Source organism: Daphnia magna, linkage group LG5 (assembly GCF_020631705.1).
Source record: "Daphnia magna isolate NIES linkage group LG5, ASM2063170v1.1, whole genome shotgun sequence".
Lineage (NCBI taxonomy): Eukaryota > Metazoa > Arthropoda > Branchiopoda > Diplostraca > Daphniidae > Daphnia > Daphnia magna.
This window is the reverse complement of record NC_059186.1, coordinates 2,123,026-2,131,393: the sequence shown is the minus strand read 5'-3', so window position 1 is coordinate 2,131,393 and position 8,368 is coordinate 2,123,026. Positions and strand designations below refer to the sequence as shown.

General features: G+C 39.0%; 1 long non-coding RNA gene across 1 annotated transcript; it reads left to right on the top strand.

The window, feature by feature from the left end:
• Positions 1 to 474: 474 nt before the first annotated feature.
• On the top strand, positions 475 to 1,337 carry LOC123472255. The gene is made up of 3 exons (XR_006646610.1): positions 475 to 590; positions 656 to 800; positions 856 to 1,337. It is a non-coding gene; the product is annotated as an uncharacterized LOC123472255 (long non-coding RNA).
• Positions 1,338 to 8,368: the final 7,031 nt, after the last annotated feature.

The following is an 8,368-nucleotide window of genomic DNA, read 5'->3' as shown; positions in this document are numbered from 1 at the left end:
ATGGGTCACACGCAAATTATATACTGGACAAGTAATGGCGTTGCATTCCTTACAGAGAAGCATTTAGAAATTATATGGTATGTCGGATAGGTGTGGTAAACCATCTTTGGTTCAAATTTGGAAGGGTAATGTCAGGCATCTTCGAATAGTCAGTACATTTATAAGGGACTGTAAACATCTTGCAAAGTAAGTTGTTCATATTCCATTCACCGATCCGCTTGTCCAACTTAGATACAATGAAAGTGTTGTATTTGGCTGATAAGTAGGGCTGAACACAAGCAGGTTCTTTGATTTTAAATAAAAAGCCAACAACAAGGAAATTATTGCTATGCTTTGGAAACTCGATGAAATCAGAAGTTGTCACGCGCTCACTTAACAATATTGTAAAACACAAGTGGGAATGCAGACGACGACATATTGTGGTAGCCATGGATACCAGCAGTAAGAATGCTTTTGCTGTCGCTTATCAATCGTCTTTTGTTATTTGACTTTCCATACCTTTAGAATTCTCCACGCTGCAAAAAAGCAGACGAACTTGGAAAAAAGACATATCGCGTGGTGATCGCATATAGTGGTGAATAACGCCGATGGTAAAACTAAGCTTATTAATTTAATATTTCCCGACTAATGTTTAATTATTCCTCGTGCATGTCAGTTGGGAATTCCTGTTGGCGAGTTTGTGTGAATTTGTTGAAAAACAAACAAAAAAAGGCAAAATATCAGTCATGGAGCCAATAACAGCTGAAGGCGACGGGGAATCTTTATCAAACAGTAATGCGGGTAGTTCTGGTGCCTTCCAGGTATAATAACTTTATAAATAAAGAATTTTTTGCGAAAAAAATGGTACTTTATTAGGTTGGAAGAATACACATGCACTGGAAGGGCATACACAAGTTGGAGGAGACGGGGGGAGAAAGTGTTAATAATGTTACATCTATCAAGTATTACCTCGTAAAAACTGTTGAAAGAGATGAAAACTTCAAAGACATTACTTACTACACTTGTGTTCCAACAACCTGGGTTGAACACCGATGTAAGACAACGATGGGATCACGTGAAAACAGTATATAGATAGACTTCAAGCATTAGTTAACTGTTTTAGTCTTTAATTTGTTTTGTCGTTGGTATACGAAGAAGATTCCAATGTTAGGTTTTTACATTGTGACAATTTTTATTTAACATTTCATGGTTATCAGACCTTCTGGACTGCATCAGTCAATCAATTACTTGTTTTGTGCCCTAATGTCATGCTTTTTCATTCAGCAGTACAATAGAAATAAAATACGTGGCAGTAAAAAGCACTTGTCTGTTTACTGAAAATGTCTAGCTTGTTTGCACTCGTGAAAGAGATGAACTAAGATTGTAACTGTGAAAACTGGTATGTTTGAAGGGTTCAAAACCAGTGCGATGCACCAAAAAAATGCAATAGGGTAACACTAGTGTGATCTACCAACCAATTGCATGAGATTAAAACTGGAGAAAATCACCAGTACATGTAAAGGGTTTGATACGGGTTTATGCACCCATTATACAAAAATTTCAGCTGGAGAAGTGCACCAGTTACATATTAGTGTATTACACCGGTTAATATAGTAGGGATAATCAGAGAAGTACACTGGGACAAATTTGAGCTTTATACGGGTATATTTAACTAGAACAATACCAGTGCAAAATAACTATAAAATTTGCGGGTAAAGCTTTATAACTTACACCGGTGTTAAACCCGCCCTATAACGCGAACAAGAGGTGTAACACCAGTGTGTTTCACCAGTGTCACACTTCACACGGGTGAAGCACACTGGTTCAACACGGGATCCGACCCGACAAAACTCCGCTAGGGAGGGCAAGCTTACAAAAATGATTGGAAACTAGCGAAATGCATTAGCTCATGGAGACGAAAACAAAAAGAAATGGCATTTTAAAAAGGTAGCCCAAGTGAATGAGAAGGTAACTCTCGTGAATCTTGATATGTCTTGCACTGATTTCGAGGAACGAAACGCTTTTTTTCAAAGAAGAGAACAAATTCAAAAAGTAAAAACAACCAAAGAATGTTTTGACATTGTACCGATTTACAGAAAAATTGAAGGGGTATTAATGAAGTTGTTGAAATTTAATGTTTTGCAAATGTGGAAATGTGAATTTTATTTTCAAACAGATTTCACAAGATTTTCTAAGAATGGAACCACTTTGCTCGTTAGGTGTCGAAAAGTTCAAAAACAACTTTGAGAAATTGCTTTCAACATTGAAGAAGTTTTTAATTACAAACCATCCGCTATTGGCAATGAGTCTTGGAAAGTCAGAGACAAGAAAAAGTATCGACTTACTTCTTTCTATCAATCAACTTTGTTCCAGCAAAAGGGGTGTTTCTGCATCGGCTCCTCTATTCATGAATTTCTAGGTAATAATTAATCTTACATTCATGATTTTATAGGTTGCAATATTTGTTAAGGAAAAGTTTTGTGAGGAAAAATCATTGATTGAGCCAGCCCAAAACGGACAGAATCCAATGCTCTGCTCATTTGGAAGAAAGATGTGCTGACGACAATGGTAATATTAGGAGGCGGTATTCTGAACTACAAAAACATTTCGGTTTCAAGCGTTTTCGAAGTCATTTACAAATTGTTGGGGGTTTATTATGTTATTAAGCTGCAATATCCCGCCATGTATGGAGTTCTAGATTTTATCGATCATTGTTGCTTGACTGCCGACTCCAATGTTGCCACAAGAAACAGATCCAAGAAACAGGAGCCACGAGCTATGACAAAATTTTGGAAATCGTACAACCATTTTCTAGACGGAATGTAAATGTTGTGTTTATGTCGTTTACGCAAATGTTATCTTATATGATGTTCACTCGTATGTTCATGTCAACTCTCATCCATATAGGTTCAACCCTTTCCTTTACTGTTGGCAAAAATTTCTTGCTTCGACCATTCTTTTCCATCCAGCACTATATCTTTGTTTCTCTTGTATGTTTATTCCGGTTTGGCGAGCACTGTAACATGACAACGTGAATTAATAATAAAAAGCAGCAAGTTACCTAAACAGCAGATCCGTTCATGATATTTTAGTGGGTTGAACATTTTTTAGTAGGTTGCAAATTGGTTAGAAGCTACTGCTACGGTGGTGCCGAACCATTTCATTATGATACACTCCCTTACGGTTAGTATGGAGAAACTCCTGCAATGAATGCCGTATATTGTCGCGGGTGAAAAGGGAGATTGGTTATCTCTTCGCAGAGATGAGTCATCCGCTCCTTGGACAACGCTGCGATCGTGGTGAAGAAATTATCGGGAGAAGTCTGCTCTAAGAAAGATACGCAGATACGCAGTCTGGAAGGGGAGTAATTCGCGCGACGGTATAAAACGCTGCCCCGAATCTGCGTTAGATGAGTCTCCATCGGGTGAGCTCCTGGAGCTGGGCTCCGTAGGAGAAGTTCCCTGGTTTCCCTAGAGTTCTTCAGACGCTTCTCCAACTTTTGGTAATGGTTATCCCTTTTGTTTGAGTTAAACCATTGTTTAGAATTTAAGTCATCACTTGTTGTATTCGTTTGTTCTTGTTCCAATACAATTCGTGTGACAATATTAAGTACTGAAAACTGTTTAAGTAGGGGGTGGGGGTGGGTAATAAAAGCAGAAAAGAATTTTTTGTGGTTCAGTTTATTCTAAGTTAGCTGAACACCGGGTAGGGGTGTCTAATAGAATTAGAAAGTCAAGTAAAAAAAGGTAGAAGAATTTAGAAGACGTTTCAATCAATTTGTTGCTAAGCTGGTAAAAGTTACTCATGTAACTTTTACCAGCTTAGCAATCCTACTTTCATAAGTAGGATAGCGCCGCTGTGTGTATTTGGGTCGATTGTTACGAAATAAATTTCACTACAAACAGAATTTTCACCCACATTTACAGAACCTGACGCATCCATGACATCATAAAAAAATTTGGGACAGTCGCTTGAAATCGAAGTTAGCTAATGATCAATTATTAATTATCTATATCATTAGGCTAAGCCTCATCATTATGCTCCGCCCACTCCTATCTCTTACTTATCGCACATCTCTAATTTTTTAATTGATAAGGAAACGTTTTCATTTAATATATTTTCAATATCAAATTATAATTTGATGATTTGTCACAATATTACGTACATGGACAGCATTAAAAATCATTTGTCATGTAGTTTTTATGTCCGTAATTAAGCAGTCTAGAGTGGGACAGGCGTCTGTCCAATTTCACCCCAGTAGACGGTAAAAACCTTCAAAAATTTGTATGCCTATAACTTTATTAATTATTAAGTTTCCCATTTGAAAAAAATTTCGTTGATGGAAGATAGACTATATAATGATATTTTTAAAAAAATTATTTGTACAGGGGAAGAAAAATAATATGGATAACCGGGACTGTCCAATATGGGTCCGGTCTCCCCTCGCTGTTAAAAATGGTTTTGAAAACCAAAGGTTGCAAAACCCAATTTTTAGAAGCAAAGGCTTGGTTTTCGAATACCATAAGTTTCGAACGTTTTATTTCCGAATGTTTTGACCCTTTTTTACATATGTATGACTTAAGCACATTAAAACGTTCGGTTTTCAAGGGTATGTTATGTCTTGTTATGAATTATTCATTCGTTTAAGTTTAAACCTTCTATTTTAAAATAGCTTACAACTACGCAAGCGCCTTTTCTTTTGAGGCCATCTTGAATTACAAAACTGCAATTTAAAAAATTCTTCTAGTTACAAGTTTTAGATCTTACGCCTTTAGTAAATTAAAGAACATGGAGCAAATCTTTACCGGAAAAGAAATTTGTGTAATGCCGAAATCTGTTACCTCACCCTTTGATATTGTGAAACGTGAATTAGACAACATTTTTTTGCAAAATGGCATCAATCATTCAATCTTATATTATATAAACTACTCTACTTTATTTATTGAGAAATATATTTTGCGTTATAGCCAATATTGTGAATCTGTAAACAAAAGGATATGCAAGACAAAGAATGAAGCTGATTATTTCATCGTAGATCTACAGGTCTGCAACAGCACGATATTGTCTTCCCTTTGAAAATGAAGATTTCTTTATAATCGTAACATTTTGTCTCCCTCCACCTGCAAGAGAATCCTATAACTGTAATGCTTCTAGAGGTTGGACTTACGTCACAGACAGCAGCGACGAAGACAAAAAATATTTTTTTTTCTTTCTTCTAAGTTCCAATAAAATAATCAGGGGATGTACAGTACCCGCCCTTAGTATCCGAACGTTAGGGCCATTTACCCAACATCTTAGAGCGAATGGTGTGTAGCGCGGATAGAGAAATGGGGTAGTAAAAATTAAAATAAAGCAGCAAATTTTTTTTTATTGTTTAATAAACAAGAAGCTATCCAGAACAATTTTTTAAACTGTTTACCTACAAGATTTGTTGACTAGCATGTTAGTGATAAATTATCTGAACACCCATTCGCCCTATAGGGTTCCAAATGACACATTGATTGTTGATAATCGATTTCGACTCCATCGATTATGTTTTTACTTGGATCGATTGATTGCAATCGGGGTTGCATCCCCGATTAGTCACCCCGATTGAGATCGGGTTCAAACATTTTCATCCTGAGCCCCGAACACCCAGCCCCCAACCCCGAATTTCGAAACCCGATTGGCAAAAGGTACCCCGATTAGGGTTTGGGCCGATCCCTATTGGTGAGTCAGAGCGCGCAAAAACCGTTTCTTTCAATTTAAGTCCAGCAACGCTGCCGGAGGAGTAGGGGAATCGGAAACAAAGGGCGGAGCTTCGAGTGGACGGAAAGTCTTGACCTCACCACCAACCTGAACACATCTCGACCTCGTTTTTCGACCCTCTGCAGGCTTCATCTGAGTTAATTTGCTTCAAAGTTGTCGCTTTTTCGTCGACAACATTAAACGGCTTATTTAACTCAGGCGTATATGATTAAGTGTTTGCCAAACACAGTTGACAAAATTACGACACGTTTACTGCCTGTGACTTCAGTAATTGTAATTCGATATCATTAATTTTTAAATAGTCTTACGCAGTCTAATTTACTGAATAAAGTTCATAAAAAGATCAATAAAAAAATATAAAAAAGCATGTATTTCCATTTGTTATAAACTAACATCTATTGTGGAGTTCACTTCAATGGTATTTTTACATTTATTATTTTTGGTATTGGGACACTATTTTCCTTGGCTCTATCGTCTCTCACGCTGAGGTTGAGCCTATTTCTATCATTGACAGTGGTGAAACCGACACTTGCGTTGAGGCATCCATGCCCTCAACTTGTGGCGGTTTGCCACTGTCTGAATCCAAATACATCGAAGGGTTGACTAACGGCAATAATGAGGCATCCACATCCGTGGAGGCATCCATCCTGATGGATGAATCCATGTAAATGAAATTATCCATTCTGATGCATGAATCTAGGTGTTGCGCACGTTCACGTGCAATGGGAACGTGACAAGAGAGATGAGGGATGAAGGGTGAATAAATGAAGACGAGAAAATTAGTAAGGGAAAACGGACCGGCTTTATTCTAGATTGAAAAAGAGGGGGGAACAATGAGAGAGAGAGAGAGGTGGGTACTGTTTAACTTCGTTACTTGACTGATTACGGGGGAGATAGACGATATGTTCTCGTCTACGAATTTTACAAATTACACTGAGGGGTAGACAAGGTGTACTTGTCTACGGGACAAATTACTAAGATACACTAAAAAATAGGAAGGCCCTTGCTACCTACAATCCTGCCCGTGGGGGCAGCACTGCAAGTGACAGCGGGCCCACCTGTCCACAGGTAACAAATACACACAAGGAAACGAAAAGAAACAAAGGAAAATCGTGAACAAAAAGAACAAAAAAAACTACAATCAAGGTTGACAAGTTAACAAGGGATTATCGCTTCGTAGGCCCGTCTTGGACCACACAGGATCTGGTGATGTTTCGTTGAATCACACATGGAGCAATAACGTGGGTGAGGACAATCCGAAAGTTTCTAATGTCCAGCCACTGCAACGGGAAGGAAGCATCCAAAACAACGATGTTGCGAGAAGAGAAGTTCCACCCGATCCTGATTTGTTAACAGCATGAAATCGCGCAATCAGCTATTCACCGGCCACACGTCGACATCCCTGGTTTTCCCACATGGATCTTGAGGCATTAAAGGATGTTGGGAGTATGCCTGGGGACAATAAATTTCGTTTCTTCCATGGGGTCCTTGGGACCCGCACACCTTTTCCGAATAAGAGACCCAATAAAGCCACTCATTAGAATCTCTCTTTCCGCATGATAATGGACATGTACGTTGGCGAGGTCCACGGCCACTTTGTGCATCTCCTCGTTGAGACGTTTCACCACCACTTCATGGGTGTAGACTGCATCCATAGTCACCTGCCTGGCTGTCGACAGTTCTCGCTGACGTTCCCGTAGGTTGTTGGTGCAGTTTTCTTCCATTTCACGGGATTTCTTAATTTTTTCTTTTACCGATGCACCAGATGGATGTGGATTCTCGGCCATATGCACGTTGGGGAATAGGAGGTCACTTTAACGTGTCCTCACCAAAATCAAGGGAATAGCTGTCGTCTGCTGTTTTGAATGTACTTCTACTACTTACATACCAGATAGGTAATATGGAGCACAGTGAATACTATACAAGTACAGTACCCACCACAAGTGTTAGAAAATGCGCGGATACCCGTAAGCCTCCGTGTAAATACCTCACTGATTTGCAAGGTAAATATTGGTGATAGATTTTTTAATTTTTTTTTACAAATACATTTGTTGAAGATGTATTCGTGAAAAAAAAATCAGAACTGTACAAGCCTCCGCTGAGGCTGTACACCACTTTCCAGAAGTATTAGAAAATTTTTTTTTTGTGTGGATCTCTTATGGCGGGATGGATTTTTCCGTCGGCCATATCTTTTGTTCCGATTAAGATACGGAGCCGGGGATTTTTTTACAAATTGCCCATTGGGCACTTTATTCCACGACCGCGATTCGATCGTGATCCATGAACCCCTTCCCTATTTTTTTGCCCGCGGGAAAAACGCGCATTCCATTCAAGGACTATTATTGTGTGTACAACGACACAGGGAAAATGTAGTATGACTTTTTCCCACTGGGGGGGAAAAATCAGCCGCGCGGATATGTGTTCGCGACAAAGAAAGAGTTGCGCATTCCTTGCGCGCCATGCGCCCCCAGTGTGAAAAAAACATACTACATTTTCCCTGTGTCGTTGTACACACAATAATAGTCCTTGAATGGAATGCGCGTTTTTCCCGGGCGAAAAAATAGGGAAGGGGTTCATGGATCACGATCGAATCGCGGTCGTGGAATAAAGTGCCCAATGGGCAATTTGTAAAAAAATCCCC